This window comes from Protopterus annectens, chromosome 13.part0 (genome assembly GCF_019279795.1).
Source record: "Protopterus annectens isolate FY-2018-M chromosome 13.part0, PAN1.0, whole genome shotgun sequence".
In the NCBI taxonomy this organism is placed as follows: Eukaryota; Metazoa; Chordata; order Ceratodontiformes; family Protopteridae; genus Protopterus; species Protopterus annectens.
The window spans coordinates 149,753,147-149,769,769 of record NC_056747.1 but is presented as its reverse complement, the minus strand read 5'-3'; the positions used below and the strand labels follow the sequence as shown (position 1 = coordinate 149,769,769).

At 40.5% G+C, this 16,623-nt stretch overlaps 1 protein-coding gene across 1 annotated transcript in view; it reads left to right on the top strand.

Moving 5' to 3' along the window:
- AP1M1 (adaptor related protein complex 1 subunit mu 1) overlaps positions 1–16,623 on the top strand; it is a gene marked incomplete in the record, with an annotated part of 1,516,013 nt that overhangs the window by 494,812 nt on the left and 1,004,578 nt on the right.

The following is a 16,623-nucleotide window of genomic DNA, read 5'->3' as shown; positions in this document are numbered from 1 at the left end:
TCCAGGATGAGGTCTTCGTTTGGTTCCACCATATTGTGCATTATCCTTCCATGAGACCTCCCCAGGGTGTTGCATGGCTAGAAACTCATAGGTTGAACCCAGATGAAAAAGACAACATTCGATATGAACTTGTGTATTTGCCATAATGATAGAGCCATATTGTCTGTCTCCATGGGTTTAGCCTCCCCCACCATGTTAGCTGTTCTGTTATCTCAGAGTTGAGTGGACGGGATGCTACTTTCTTTTCTTTCATTCATTTGGTCCTTTGTCTTTCAGCCTTTCTCTTCTGAGGTCTAGGTCTGAGAGTTTAAAGAGAGAAAAAGGAGCAAACTTGATGTGAGTTGGTCATAATCAAATGTGGAGTAATGGATAGAGGAGGCAGAACTCTTTAAGCTGAAGTATTGGAAATGTATTTTATTTATTTTATTTTACATTTGTTGACTGGGGTAGTCAGACTGGATTTATGTCCATTTTCAGTGGAGGCCCTGGGAGAAAAGCTACAGATAACACCGACAGAACATAACAGATATGAGTCAAACATATTTGCAAAGCCCTCTAGTAGGTACTCAAATATACACAATGTGTAATAGTATACAAAAACAACAGGTTGCAGAAAGCTATTTTGAGCAAGAGATGTGTACAATATTCATTTAAATAAGGCATTGGGTAAGTAGTGGTTAATCAGGGTTAGTACAGGGACAAAGCCAATGCTCTTTAAAATACTGTTTGAGGCCTTTTTTGAAGAGACTTAAAGTTCGAGGGTAAGGTTAGATGGAAGTGAATTCCAAGGTTTAGCAACAATGTTGGCAAACGGGGAGTTGCCAGCTGAGATAATGGCTTTGTGGGTTTGGACCAACAGTTTATTGGATGATTGTAGCTGACTTGAATTACTGTATGGTTTTATGATATTTTTGAGTGCTGGAGTATTTAAAGGGTGGTACAGAATTTTGTGTGCTACTATAAGCTGATTGAACAGAAGTAGGCTAGGCAGCTCTAGCCACCCAAGAAGACTGAGGTTTTGTCAGTGATGTGTCCTATATGTTGAACCTATGGCAAATCAGGCAATATGGTTGTAACAGAGAGAGCTTACTAAGTTCAGTTTTGCTCAAATTGGAGAGTATGGGGGAGGCATATAGAAGGGTAGAGAGTAGGTGTGAGTGGGCGATTGCAGTCCTAGCTAATGGAGTTAGAAAAGGTTTGCTTCTATATAATGAGCCAAGCTTCTTATTAATGTTTTTTTTGTAGTTTTATTGATATGCAGATCAAATTTGAGATTATTGTCCATTATTACTCCTAAAAGCTTAGTATGGTCATCTGGAGAGAGAGGTACAGTTGTTGGATGTTATGGAGAAAGAAAAAGGGGTGGATCCTCTGGTGGGGGGTAAAGAGGCGCAGTTTAATTGTGTTGGGATTTAACAGACTGATTAGACAGCCAATTTTCAACTGTGTTAAATGTGTTTTGTGTTAAAGTTTGCAGGTCTGAAGGGGAGGAGGCCGTACAGATCATGGTAGAATCGTCTGCATATTGAATGCAGGTTGCATCAGGGATGGCAGTATGAAGATTGTTGTTGAAGATAGAAAAGAGTAGAGGACCTAGAATAGAGGGTGAGAGGTAGCATGGTGGACAGTTTGCCCTGTTGTCTGCCATTCAGATAGGAACCACTGAATAGCTTGGATTTTAGGGAATGGATGAGTAATTTGTGGATGACCATATCAAAGGCCTTTGACAGGTCTAGAAATAGGGCTGAAGATGGCCTGTTCTTATTTTGGAATATGGTATTTGTAAAAGAAAGGAGGGTGGAGGTGGTGCTGTGATGTGGCCTAAAGCCATGCTGAGAGTTGGCAAGCAGACCGTTCTGAATGAGATATTCTATAAGCTGCTTATGAGCACACTTCTCCATTAATTTGGCTAGTGGTGAGAGAATGGCAATGGGTCTGTAGTTGGACAGTTTGGTTGAACTTCTACCTTTGTGGAGTGGGATAGCATGGGATATTTTCCAGATTGAGGGGATAGTTCCATTAGTTAGTGTTCTATTGATTAGGATATAGATGGGGAATGCTATGGCATCGGCAGATTTTTGTAGGTACTCTGCAGGAAGGAGGTCTGCAGAAAGGGTGGTTGGTTGTAGTTTTTTGATAAGGGATCGAATAAAAGTGGTAGAGACAGGTTGGAAGTTAAAGGGGGAATGAGAAGTGGGTGTGTTTGTGGTAGAGTTAGAGTGGGTGGGAGTAAGTTGGTTAGCTAAGGACTGAATAGTTTCAGTGAAAGTTATTAAAGGCAGTGGCAACAGTTTCTGGGGATTTATGGGTATAGTTTGATGGGGTTGGGGTAGTAGATGGTCTCGGATGAAGAAGTCTGCTAATACCTGCCCAAAACTTTTGGGGATTGTTTTGGTGGTTAAATTGGAGGTTCTGGTGGTAGTTTTTTTTTGTCTAGCAATATGAGTTTTTTGTATCATTTCTAAGTTGACAATATCTCACTTGGTCGAGGGGGGCTTTAGTTGTTCACCATTTGGTCCAGGCTATATTTCTAAGTTTGATTTTTGTCTTAGTTTCCTTTGTGAGCCATAGAGCAGTTTTAGATGTCTTTATAGTACACGCAGGAGCATGGGAGTCAAGGATGCTCAGGAATTTAAGTTACGGCTTCATCTAGTAGAAGATTTTTTTTAGGATTGACAAGTTGACCGATTTAAGTTCATTTAGAAAGTTAGCAGGATTGAAGGTTTTATTTCTACTTGTTTTGTACATAGTCTTGTGGTGGGTTTCTGCCTTATGCTTAATATAAGTTCATGAATGATCACTTAGGTCATTGGGGAAAGTCCCAGCTTGTATACAAGCTTGGGTGGCTATTGATAAGTACCCATTCTAAGATACTTTCCCTGTTGGTGGGTTTACTAATCCTAGTGGGAGAGGTTATTATTTGTGTGAACCCAAACAGATTTATATGAGTGACAGGGGATTCAGCTGAGCAGGTGCAGTCACCAAGAACAATGGTTTCTTGGGGGTAGGTAGTGGATAGCCATTGGAGGATATCTTTCAGAGTGCTTTTTTTATTGCCTGGGGGAATGTAGACACAGACAATATTTATACTCATTATTGTTAATTTGCTGTTTGGTAATGAGGATTTCTCCGTTATTAAAATGGGGCAGTTGAACAGGTTCTCTAACACTTAATGTATTTTTCTAAAGAACTGCTGTCCCACCTCCCTTCTTAGCTGTTCGGTCTAATCGATGCATGTTGTAGCACGGGGGTAATGCCTCATCTGCAGTAGTAGGTTTAAGCCAGGTTTCTGTAAGACACATTATGTCTGGGGAATGAACTGCTAAGAGGGCATGCAGGTTGGGGATTTTATTATTTAAATTGTCCGGCTTTGAATCCTATAACCCACAGGTTGAACCAGATGGAAACCAACAGCACTGATCTATCTTTGTGGTGAGTACATACCTTTGGTTTCCTCATTCCAGATTTTACCTAAAGGTACAACAGTGAGTTGCCTCAATTCAGTGGTCTGTACTATATGAATCCATGCATATTTCAATCAGTCTTGTGAGAATCTGTAGGCATTTTTTTTTTGGTGGTTAACTTCCTGTTGGTTCATGTAGGTTGCCCCTTCACTTTCCTTTCTTTAATGGCCAAGTTTACCACAGACACACCCCTTTTAGGGGTGGGGGTGTTGCAAAGGGAAAATTGTTCAAGGAGGATGGACTTTAACAGAGGCCAGTCTTAGCACCACTGTGCTGGAGATGAAGACAGTCGTCCTAGTGTTGCAGGGCTTTCAGGACTCCCTACCCGGTGGCAATCCAGGCAGACATGTTGATGATCAGGTAGATGATTAAGCAAGAGGGAATCTATTGTTTATTTTGGTAAGCTGTGAGGGTTTGGAAGGGGGCTTTCTTGTGGCATTGTGTGCAGGGCATTCAGTATTTTAGGGCACAAGTTGAGGGGTTCATTCTTTTGCCTCACAAGTGATATCTGGCATTTGCTGGCTGCAGAGATCTTCAACCACTGGGGGAAGCCTTGCTGTGATCTGTATGTGCTACCCTTCTCAACACCAGGTAGAGCAGTTTTTCCCCTGATTTCCAGGAGGGCGCACCACTGAGGGATGCTCTAGACCACACTTGGTCCTTGCTCTCCTGTGCACCTATCTGCCCACTCCTCTCATATCCATATTCCTTCAGAAAGCAATCTGGTGCAAGATAAGAGTGACTCTCACATTTGGCCTTGATAGATATGGTTCCCTTTTCCCATAACCTCACTTGGTACATGCTTCCTGGGTGCTGGAACCTCTTCTGGATGTGGTTACTGTCACATCTGGCAAGTCTCATGTAGACATCAAAGCCCTAAAATTGATTGCTTGGTTTCTCCATTTCCGGTGATGACCAGAAATTCCAGGTGGTGTTCCTCTGTGCTTCATAATCTGTCATACTTCTAAAAATGGTTACTGAAAAGTTTACAGAAGCAAGCGGAAAAGGTTATCCGTTTGGGCTTCCTCCACAGGACATGACTCCTCCTCAGCTCCGTTACCTTCTGTTTTGGATTTTTTAGCAGGCTTGTTTCAAGAGGATGCTGACTATTCTACTGTTAAGGTTCAAATGGCAGCGAGTTACAATTTTCTTGTGGGACAGGATCGTAGTTTGGTTGCTCCATTGATGTTGTCTAAGCCGTTTGTATGGGGTACTTAAGTGTTGCAGCTGCCTTTAAGAGAGATACTGTATGAACTTAGGATATTACTGTTTTTACTCCGGCTCTAAGCCCAGTTTTGAACCTGTAACTTAAGGTGGAACTGAAATTTCTTTCTTGAAAAACACTTTCTGGTGGCAGTTACCTTAGTAAGGAGGATTACAGAGTTTTAGCCTCTGTCAAGTTTTTTTGTGTTCCTCAGAGTGTTGCACTGAACCAAGCCTAATTTTCTTTCCATGGTGGGTTTGGAATCTCCTCTTTCAGACCATTAATTTACCATTTGTCTTCCCTAATTTAAATAAAGGAGAATATACCATACATGTGCTAGATCTTCATCCCCAGTTGATGTTTTATTTACATCACATCAAGAATTTTAGGAAAACTGATCAACTTTTTCTTTCCATTTCCAAGGCTAAGTAAGGAGATGGTGTTTCTAAGGTCACACTGTCTAGGTGGCTGTCTGATTTGTATTTTTTTCATCCCACAGACGTAAATCTCACTGTACAAGAAAAGTTGCAACCTCTACAAATGTCTTTGTCTGGGTTCCTGTTGACAATATTTGTGCTGCAGCTAACTTGTCTACTGTTCATACCTTTGTTTTCCATTACAAGCTGGACTTGCAGTTTAGGTCTTGGACTTCATTTGGCTCCACCATTCTCCAAAATGTTCTTCCATGAGACCTGTTGGGGTTCTTGGTAGCTGGGGTCTGTCCCATTATTTGAGGCCAATGGAAGGAGAGAGAGCTTTGGATATGAAAGTTACAAACTTAACATCATGCTAGATCTGTGTTGTCTTCTTTCCATCTCAACTTTCCCTCCATCTGCCCCCCCAATCAGATCGTCACATGTGAGGGCTGTCTATTGACTGTAACGGACTTGTCTTCTTTACAGTTTGGAACTGTGTTGTGGTTGTTTTTGGTTTTATTTCCTTTTATGTTGGAGTTACAGTTGTCCTATATTGATTGATATGCAGACTTGATCTGATCATCTGTGGGGATGGTGGGGACTTATGGGTAAGGGGGGAGCTGAGCCTTGAATCCAAGAGTTTGAAAGTTGTCAGTTTCTGATCCAGTATACCCAACAGCTGAGACAGACTGCCAAAGGCATCATGGATCTAGCATTATGGCAAGTATGCAACTTTAATTTACTACTCTGTAGTGGAAAGGGAGGACTATGATTGTATGTAGTTAATGGGTATTTGGTGCTGGTAAAGTTTTTTCCCTACAACTTTTAATAACCATGCTTGCTTGTTTAGAATTTTGCAGTAAGAATATTGAAATAAGTTTTTGGAAATGTTCATTTATAAGATTTAAGAATTTAATAAGAAAGTTTGACAAATGTTACTAAGTGCTGGTTATATAGCTAGGCGTGCTAAATGATGTAATACTGAAGGTATAATGATTCTTTATTTAAAAGTGTAGGACTGTCTGTACCAAGAATATTTAGTAGTTGCTTTTAAAGTTGTTTAATGTCACCATTCAGAAGGTAGGCATATATAGATTGAGTAGCAGTAGAGAGTTTTATTTATTTATTTAGTAAATATGAAAATGTTTCTATTGAAAACCACTCAAATTAAGAATGTTTACATAAAAGAGCACTGGAATTGTACATTGTTTTATATAGAGATTTAAGGTGCTCACAACCATTTATTTGTTTATAGACAGTAGAGTATAAGCTCAGCCTTTGTATAAGAAGCTTATTTATGGTGAATTTGAAGGAGGATGATAAGTAGGTTAAAGTAAGACTTGGATGAAGAATATCGTGAACGCAGAATGTTAAACTGTAACTAGAACACAAGTAAATGTTGACTATTCCAATGAATAACAATCTGGAGGAACAGTAGAACCTGATGGAATGATAATATAAATGTAAACTTTCAGCTGTAGCATGCATAAAAGAAATTTGTAAGGTAGAGTGCTGTTTGTTTTGCAGTGTTTAGATTAAGAAAGAGTTTTATGTAAAATTAGTACATTAGCATAATGTAAAAGTTAAATACATGACTGCATAAAGTATATTAAATATGGAAGCTGAAAGCTAGATGTAGAGAGCTAGGCGAAGGTAAGGAGTAGACACTATTTGTGGCTTAGTGACCGTCTAGAAGAGTGAGGTTGGGATGTCACTTTAGAAGTATTCTGAAGAAAGAGAATACTTTTTGTTTAGTCTCGTATGCATTCTGTTTTATTCTGTAGTCATTATGGATAATTACGTGCTAAGATAAGGGGTAGATAGTGCTTTGTGGATTAATAAATGTCTGCTTTGGGTTGGGATGAGGAATTAGAACATTGATCTGAAGGGAGAAAATGTATTCTCTTGTACTATTGTGTATTTTTTCTTTCATCTTCTACCCAAACTGAATATGAGGACTTTTAACTAGATATTAATTTCATGAGGTAGACGCACCACATGTACTTAACAGATAAAAAAGAACAATAAAAACGTATCGGATATGCTTGATGAAATAAGTACACTAAACATGTATGCTCTACCTTATTAACCAATAAGTAAATGTTGATTGTATTAAAAGATGGCCAGAGAAAAAAATAGTATTGGGTTTCCTCATCCCCTTGTTTTTTAAAGGATAACTAACACAGCTGGGTTTGAAACGGGCTGTTAAAGATTGTAAATGGATGTTGCTAGCAACTGTCACAATAGAGGTGAATGACTTGGGGTTAAAAACGCTGAGGGAGATGGAGACATCTGAGTGCTCTGTCCATGTCTCAAATATAAGCAAGACCTACACACTGAATAAAATCCTCCTTACTCCACAAAAGATGTCTAGGTACAAAGATTGACTGGCTTCAATGATTGGCTAAAATCATTGGTGTCTGCATGGAATGAGATGCTTGGCAGCCCTACTTAATTTGCAAAGGATGGTCTGGACCTCCCATTCAAAGGCTTCAGCATACTGGTTAAAGCTCTTGCTGCCCCCCATAGTGCCATTATTCAGGCAGAATTCAGATAATGAGCATTACACCATAGCAAATATGTCGAAACAGAATCAAATTAAGGGGGCACTGCTCACTTACCATAAATTTAAACAGCAAGCTGCCTGACCTTGAGGCACTTTTGCATTTCGAAAGCATCCATATATGTGTAATCACTGAAATGTGGTTTAAATGTCTAGAAAGCACTTCTATACCTGGGTTTTGCACCGTGCATTCAGACCTAGTGGCAACTGGGGGGGGGGGGTGTCCGTATTTGCCAGTCTTTATTATAGAAAGATTCCGGAGACCCACAAAAGGAACTTGGCAAACTCCAAATCTCACTGCACAAAAGCTGTCAGTACATTACTTGTTATATGACTCTTTCCTTGATCCCAGAAGTTCATATCGGGTTCCTAAATGTTATGGATGAGCTCCCCATAAACATCTGGGTGAGTTTAACTACCCAGTCCAGAAATGGATGGTTCACTGGTAAATTAGGTTGGAGGAAGCAAGGAAAACAAATACAAAAAACCCTCTGTCCTTAAACGCCAAAGCTTTCAGGTAAAGACCCTTCCTCAGTGCTACTAAAGACCATCTCATCAAATTTGCTTTTATATCCATACGCATTAAAAGCCCATGACACAGTCAACTAATCAGGTATTAGAATCAATTAAACATTGATTTATTCGGTATCTGTTCATTATGATCTAACTTAAAATCCTTATAACACAGCCTTCTCTTCAGATTCCTGTACAAGAACCTTGGTCTATCCATTAATAAGCCCTCTTGTTCTGGCATAGACCTTGGAATGTTTCAGTTCTTCTGTATTATTCGTTTAACGTCTTCAATTCTTCTATTACATGTAGCCATGTATCTAATCACATTGTCCTGTACACCTGTACTATCATTTGGTCATTTATTTCCAGGATCCTAAAGGAATGGTCAGGATTTATTCCCTCTGTTACTAATAAACTCGTTCACAACTGCTTGTATTATTCTGCTGTCATATCCCTTCTCCTGAAATTCCAAAGCTGTCTCATCTAACTGATCTTTACATTTTTCTTCATTGGTATTAAGTCTACTAACCCTTGTTATAACTGTGCCTTCACAATTCCATTAAACGCGTGTGGTCAGTGCATGCTTTGCCTGTGTGTATATTTATTCGCATGCACTTCCTTCCTATGGACACTAGTATCGATTTACTCCGTTATCTGGATGTAAAGTTAGATCAAACTAAATTATTTTACTGTCAGAATAAGTCATTTTAAATTTCAAAACGTCCGCTGTCCCATCTAGGTATTCAACGTACGTGATCAACATATCCTTATCACCACCCCAAATCAAAAAAGTCATCAACAAAACATTGGTAGAGCAGTACTCTATTATTTAGTACACTCCTACTGCTAAATACAAAATCTGGAACGTTTCCCTGTTACAGTTGTAGCTGTTGTAAACTTATGTCTGAGAGTAGCTTTATAGCGCCAGTAACTAGAAAGGTGTACAAGTGTGTTACGCGACATGTAATACTATTAATGTAGTCTACTTGAGTACATGCACAAAATGTCCTTTCTATGTAGGGAAATATAGTCGTTGAATGAAAGACTGGATCATAGAACATAAATCTGATGCGAGTAGAAATATTCAAATGCTTTGGCCAGACCTGCCTTAAAAATGGTCCTGAACATCCGTTGAGGTTTAGAGTGATGCTAAATATAGATGTATTGGGAGAAGACGTTAATGCCTTGGAAATCAGTGAGTATAATTGGATTCTAAGGTTACAAGCAGACTGTAAACCTGGTATAAATAGTACTGTTACAATCAAACCAGTTTTAATCAGGAAACCAATGCAACTTCAGTAATTTATTTTTTTACATTTTATTTTTCAGTGTTTAACTTATTCTAATATCTGATTCGTTGACTGTCTCGTGTGCTTTTAATTTGTATAGACATATATGATAATTTGATGTGATGGTCTTTAGTAGCACTGAAGAAGGATTTTTACCCAAAACCTTCGGCGTTTTCAAGGACTGAGTGTTTTTTTTTTTTTAATATGTACTTACAGACTTTAACTGCCCATCAGTTGACTGGAGTACCTACACATCTGACGTAGGACACGAGAAGGTGTTTTTAGATCTAATAAATAAATCACTCAGTAAACCAGATTTGTATTAGAGGATGAAGTAGTATTGACCTGCTGCATAAAAATGGTCATCTTTCACAACTGTACTTGTAAATTTCTCTCTGTCAGACAGTACTTTTTCCTTCAAATCAGCTAAATCTCCTGAAATCAGTATATCAGAATTTACAGACCATGCACACACATCTCCTGATGAAATTTTATGATGAAATCTCAAAATCCACTGTTAACATCACGTCATGCATTGTCTCAGCAGATAGATTTGAAAGGAGTTCTGTACCCACTTAAATAAATGTATACAACTGGCAGTTCCATCTCGATCCAAATAATAATGAGGAAGTTTGAAGTAAACCACCCACCTGGAGATCCAGCAACACAAAATCCACTGTTAAAGGAAAACTCCTTAATGAATGTAACAGATCTAAAGGCCCCCAAATCAAGGAAAATATTAAGTCTGACAAAATTTTAAAAAGATTAGATTTAAGACAGCCCATGAACTCATTGTGGCAACTGAAGTCAAGGAATTACAAATCCTCCTTTAGTTATATTAGAAAGCTAAAAAAAAAGAAAACTTAACAAATGTACATAATTCGTACTACATGGTAAAATGTATTTGGATCTTGTAGACATCGCCAGTGGATTAACAAATTTAGCGCATATTTCACTCCTGGGACCCCCCCCCCAGTTCAGACACCTTTTCAAGGACCCTGTAGCAGACCCTGAAGTGGTGATTCAGGGTCCTAAGGGAACTCTAAAGCTAGTACCTCCAAAAATCCCATGCCAATTAACAAAGGAAGCAGAGCCTTAGACCGGTTTGGAAAGAGTCTGCATCTCTCCTGCCCTCATAAGGGCTTTGAACTGCCTGTTTCATATGGTGAAGTATCCGGGAACAGTTTTAAACCAGATAAAGCAAAAATTGGTGGGGGTTGAAAAGAAGACCCTCTCTGAGGAACAGCTAGACGTGCAGTTCTTGCTCTCATGTAGCTAAGCACTTCCTCTACTGCAACTATGATGCTCTAGAAGCTTGACCGAGGGGACAGCCCTTCCCTGAACATGTCAAATCCAGTCTCTTGGATGCTCTTTTGGACAAAGATTTTCTTTTGGCCCCAAGGCAGAAGTCATGCTTAAGAAGATGAAGGGAAAGGCCAAGCCCATGCAAACAGTCAAGGACTTGCGTCAGGTACAACCATTTTGCTTCAGTTGTAATTACCTTACCGAACATTGGTCCTTTCCACCCTCCCAGTCTAAGCCTAGACGGAGGAGACTTCAACCTTGGTGTCAAAAGCAGCACCGGCATCCAAGACCGTGGCAAGTGGATTCCAGTAGGCCTGTGGGTTCATACCTGCAGGGAGCAATCATGACTGTTCCATGACTCTCCCTGCCTCCTCCCTCCCCTCAAGTCCCACTCCTCTCTTCCTAACCCTTGACAGTCTAGGAGGTTGGCTATCTTTCTTCCTAAAGAATTGGACCCTCATTACCAGGTATCAGTGGGTTCATTCAGATAGGTTACAAACTGCAGTTCAAACAGTCTCTAGTTAAATTGTTAAACAAATATTCCCCCAAACCAAAAAACAGAGGCCTGTAAGCAAATACATCTCCTGTGCACCCAGGTTTCTGTGGAACCAGTACTAAACTCTTGTAGGTTCATAGGTATGCACTTGGGGTACTGACCACAAGAGCCTTTTTAAGCCTAGCCATGCATCCCAAATCTCTGATTAGTTCTAGTACCCTTGATAAATGTAAGCAGAGGCCTAGAATGTGAACCATGTACTGGCTGCCTGTGTCCATGAGAGACATAGGTACCAAATGTAAAACAGCAACAAACAGGACCAACACTGAGGTAAACCTGCTACTGGAGAAGTAAGAAATCCAAAGTCAAGAACAAAAAAGCTCCAGCTGTTACTTAAACACTGAAGAAGGGCCTGAAAACTTTGTGATTTTGTTTTTTTTTTTTTTTTAAATAAACTACTATAGCTCTACTCAGCGTTTTCAGCAGCTGGAGTTTTTTGTTCTTGACATAGGCATGTTCCTCATCCAGTTGTCCAGGTAACACTTGAATTGGGTTAGAGAGGAACACTGTTTCACATGGATGGGTAGTCTGTTGCAGAAAAGGTTTAGTCTCTGGGATACAAACCTTTCTCTCCAGCAGGTCCAGTTTGTCACAGGCAAGGTTCAAGTCCTTAGAATGGGTAATTCTGATTGTGCAGGAGGTTCATCGGGGTGGGGTCCAACAGTGTTTTGTATGCCAGGCTTTAGATCTCTTCAAAAGCCTGCAGGAGACCGAATACAGGGATAGGGTCTTGAGGTGGTCTGCACAGGACATGTTACTTATGCCTTGTATTCTTTTAGTGATGAAACCTGTGTGGACATTCCAGTTCTTGGAAGTACCTGGTTAGATACATACCAAAGGGGGTATTGTACTTGATGACAGGTCTGACAAATGCTAAATGCAGTGTAACAATGACCTCAGTGCCATACCTTCGTTTATAAGTTGCACAAAATACAATGACTTCCTCATTGCCATAGACACGTGATGGTCAAAGGTTAGATTACTGTCTGTTATACTAGTTTATTCAGAAGTAGTAAAACCACAAAGCTTTCAGGCTAATGCCCTTCCTCCATGTGTAAGTAACAGCTGATACTAAGACCCTGACTATGGGGTCATCTATTAAGAGTGTGTTTATCAATATTATAGTTAACCAGAGGTAGATGAGTTCCCGAAGGATACTTCTGTGCATTTAGTTTTAGTCCATGGCTCTGACCAGTCTGTTTCAGCCCTTCCTGGAGAACATTTGTATCAGTGGGGGATTCTGTGACTGCTCTTAATTTGCAATCATCCGCAAATTTAGTCAGCCTGAAGCCATTGACACTGGCCTTAACTTTAGTGAAGTAAATGCCAAAAAAAAGTGGTCCCAGGACCGATCCCTGAGGAACTCCAGTTCTAACTGGCCTCCCTGTAGAGGCAGACTCCCCAATTCTTACTTCCGAAGTCCTGCCCATGAGCAAGCTGGCTATCCAGCATGTGAGACGAGCGTTTATATCTAACCTCTTGAATTTGTCAACCATGCCAGAGTTGGGTATTGTCAGATGCCTTGACCAGGTCAAGGTAGGTGATGTGAACCATTTTTCCCTCAACTATTGCTTTGGTGACCACCTCAAAGTCCACCAGGTTGAGGAAACACAACTTGCCCTTGATGAAACCAAATTGGGTTTGGTCCAGTGTCTGGAGGTTTCCTATGTCAATATTGATAATTTCTATGATTTTTTCCATGTCTTTGCATATGAGATTAGTGAGACGTATGGGTCTGTAGTTGGCCCTTCTTTGTGCAGAGAGATAACTGTTGCTATTCTCCATTCATGAGGCATGAAGCCTGTTTGGAGGCTGCAGTTAAATAGCAATTCCAGAGGGCCTGATAGGTCATGTTTCATACTATTTAGAAGGCATCCTGGACTATTGTCTGAGCCAATTGCTGCAGTGTTCTTGGCCTTAGAGAAAGCATTAAAGACTGGTCCCCTAGTGATAGTAGGGACATTATATTTGATAGTATTTTCTGAGGGGAGGTTGAGGAGGAGGAGAGGGGGGTAAAGTTGAAGCTGAATTTGTTGGCCAAGTAGCTTTGCTACACCTTCTGGCTCAGTATAGGAGGCTGCATTTAACAATGAGCTCTGCACACAATTGTGTATTGCCTTTGAGGTTGTGGACATAGCTAAAGAATGCCTTGTGGGTTATCCTTGGCCAGGGAGGCCGAATTTACATCAAATTTGGCTTTTGAGCCTGTATTTATCCTCTGAGTTTAGTTTGAGTGCTTTTATCTTGTGGGGTGCTACACCTCCTAATCTTTGCAATGATTTTTTTTCCTTCTGTTGTGTAGCCTATTGACATTGTGATTCCACCAGGGTGTCTTGTATTTTGAGATTGTTCTGCACTTCCTCCTGGTGAGTACAGCTGCATCTGTGCAGCTATTAAAATGCTTGCATAGGGTTTTTGTGAACAGTTCCATGTAGACAGCAATGTTCTCGGGTTTATGGGGGCTTTTTATTTTGCAGGTTATCACTTAATAATATGAAGTTAGCCTTAGAGTAGTTTCTGACTATTCCAGGGTTAGCTGGGGTCCCAGGTTTTATTTTTAATTCAGAGGAGACAGTTTTGTTGTCTGACCTTAACAGAGAAGACCTTACACTAGGGGGTATGCAGCACTCTCCCATATTAGTGAGGACCATATCCAGTATGTTTGCACCCCTTGTCTGTATATTGACAGTGTGGTCCAGGGAGTTTGTTTACAAAATCCAGGTATCTCTATATCTGTACATTTAGTGTTGTATATGATTCCCAGTTAATAATGGAGTAATTAAACTCCCCTATTAATATGATATCTGGTTGGATGGTGAGAGTTAGTGCATTGTCCTGTTGGACCAGCCTTCACATATATTTAATTTTGATGTAAATTGACTTCCACCTTTTAGTCCCTGTCTATGTAGTAGATGGTCAAAATGTATATGGAAGGCATTATAGTCTTGCACTGTCTGTGATCTCTCCGCAGCATAAAACCATCTCACAGTGACCACACAGATATCAACATTCTCTAGGGTGAGGCAAGCTTGTAGAGAGTTTTTTTATGTTATGTAGACTCCCAGCATTGACCAGTAATACCTTTAGATTTTCTTGGTTTTGATTTGCTGTATTGGAGCTTTTCAGTTTGGCATTGTCCTCCCCGTAGTGGCTTTTTAAGGCAATGTTTTAGTTGATATTTGAAAGCCTAAAGGGGAGAGGTGCAGACCATCCCTGGCAAAGCAGCATGGTCTGTTGGCCATCTCCTTCCATTCTGACGAGTACTGAACCCCCTTTAGAAGGACACTAAAAACTAAGCCAGTAAGTAAAGTCAGTCGTCATCTGTTCGTATTGTGTCATCGTCTTTGGAAAAGGTAAAATATTGCTCATTGCTAGGCTCATACCAGCTTGGGGCACACATTCCAAGAGTTCTATGATGTCTCTCTTCATATAGTCTAGAGAGGTATGTCTCAGATCATTTACACCCATATGAACTATGACAGAGTCATATTGGTACTTGTTGTCCAGTGACCTGCGTGAGTTTGTAATTTTCGGTCTTGGTCCCAGATAAACAACTGACTATGACTTTTTCCTTACTCAGCCTATTGAGAGGGATATCAGTGTGCCTCCCAATGGAGTCTCCAAAAACTAGAATGTTACATCGTGCGGTGGCTTGTCTTATGTTGAGGCTCCATGAAATATGGCTGTATGTGCTGATGTGGGGGTTTTGAAAGACTGCATTTTGGGCTGCTGAGGATCTTTGTGTACATCACCTAGGAGGTCTTTGGAATTTAGGAAAGTTGTGTTTAAGTGCCTCAGTATATGTGGGGTCTGTGCGTCTGCTTTGAACTGTGTGTGATCGGTGCAGTGTGTGTACTGCTGACAAACCTGATTTATATCTGGAGTGTTTTTATATGAGAGCTATGCCTCCAGTGACAATATGGCATTGGGTTGGATACAGTTTGCTTGAGAATTAACTGGTTGTCAGACATGAGGCAATTTCTACATTGTCTCAGGATACCAATATCCATGAAGTTGGTATTGGAGATAGTGGAAGAGTTTATATCCATGGCAGCAACAGGCCCTTTTTTATTGATTAGATGGTAGTAGTGAAAATATTAAGTAATGTCAGGAGAATCTGGTTTGCAACTCTGGGGGCAGTTCTTGTCACTGCAAACTAGTTGCCCTTTGTGCAACCAAGTATATGTCAGCTCAAGCTATCATTAAAAAGGAAAAGGTTTTTACTCAGGGCTTTTCAAGGCCCTCAGAAAAGAGGGTGCCTGGAGGCAGATTCTGGACCTGACAAGGCTAAATTGATTCTTGCAGGTATCCAAATTGAAACTGCTAGCACTTAAAAATACTGCCTATGATCTCTCCCAACACTTTCATGGTAACTTTAGATTGAAAGGATGCATACCTATTGAAAATTTTCACAAGAGGTTCTTGCACATCAGAGCAGATCAGATGTGTAGCATTATCAGTTTTGTGCTTTTTCCCACTGTACCCAGGGTTTTCACAAAATGCCTAGCCCCAGTGATGGTCTTCTGCAGGGAAACTGAGAATTAAGGTTTACCCCTACTTAACTGACTGCCTCATTCAGGCAACAGATGTAGAAAAACTCAAAGCAGATCTGCTTTACACTCTAAAGATCTTGGCTTCGCTGGGGTTCATTATCAATACCCAAAAGTCTCAGACCATTCCCACAAACAGGACTGTGTTTCTGTGGGCTTTGCTGGACTCATCAAATCAGAAAGCCTTCCTTTCTTCAGGCAAAGTTACCTTTATAGCTCTGTACTTACAAAAGCTGCTTGTCAGGAACTCTCTCACATCCAGAGAATTCCTCAGAGCCTTGGGTTACATGGCCTGTTGCATCCTCCTGCTCCCCCTGGCCAGACTACATGTGAGGAACCTGCATTGGTACCTCAGAAATGGGTGGCGCCAACATTCACACTCCAACTTCAGGGTAAAGCTTCTCCCTTGTTTCAGGAAAGAGTTTGCCTGGTGAACTAGAGCATGCTCCCTCAACCCCGGGCATTCTGTTCAGGTTCATCCCTCAGGGCCAAACTCTGATAACAGATGCCTTGGAAATAGCCTGGGGAGCTCATTACAACAACTTCCAGTTTCAGTACAGATGGGACTGGCAGTTTAAGAACAAACACATTAACCTAAAAGAACTGATAGCAGTGCAGAAAGGCCTAATTGCCTTCAAAGACCAATGGAAAGCAGGAATAGTACCCCTGGTAAAGACAAAATGCCACATTTATTTTCCCTGCATAGCCAAACAATAGGGTATGTCATGGATAGACCTTTTTGTCACCAAAGAAAATGCTAACT